General features: G+C 36.4%; 1 protein-coding gene across 2 annotated transcripts in view; it reads left to right on the top strand.

Annotated features, from left to right (window-relative positions):
* Positions 1–615, top strand: part of LOC106873920 (unconventional myosin-X) — a 545087-nt gene that overhangs the window by 532116 nt on the left and 12356 nt on the right. The window lies entirely within an intron of this gene.

The raw sequence follows: 615 nt of genomic DNA on the forward strand, positions 1-615 counted from the left end.
GGGGTCTAAGCTGCTTTTCCAGATGAGCCATCTTTCCATATCGCAAAGACCACACTTTCCACTGCCATTGGTGTAAGGCTTACACTTGGCTAGGATCTTCCAATGGATGTTGTAATCGACACCTTTTTCTTTTAAGGACCATATATGACTGGATAATTTGGTTGTTTATCTTTTATCCCAGTGCCTGAAGCTCAAGGTGTGATTGTTGAACCTGGCTTTGAAATTCTCCTCTGTGAGATCCACATATTTCTTTGACAAAATTATGTCCTTAGTGGTTGTAAAGTCTACGGTGGCTTCATAAATGATGGTCTCGGACATGCAAGCTCCATTTAACAGGCACAAATATTTATTCCTGCATGAACAACTGGTTTCATTTTGTTGTTTTTGTGTGTTGTGTGCGATTATATTTTTAAAATATTTAATGGTCATTCTAATAGCTCTTTTGTTTGTCTTAATAACGGTCATTTACATAGTAATTTCCCTTAGCTTAATGACCATTTTCATAGCATTTTTGCTTGTCTTAGTAACTGATTAGATACCAGAGCAGATTTCTGCCCTGACATCCGAAACTCAAAGTTTTATTATGGCAATCGAATAATTGTCACATATTATATA

Source organism: Octopus bimaculoides, chromosome 11, assembly GCF_001194135.2.
Source record: "Octopus bimaculoides isolate UCB-OBI-ISO-001 chromosome 11, ASM119413v2, whole genome shotgun sequence".
Lineage (NCBI taxonomy): Eukaryota > Metazoa > Mollusca > Cephalopoda > Octopoda > Octopodidae > Octopus > Octopus bimaculoides.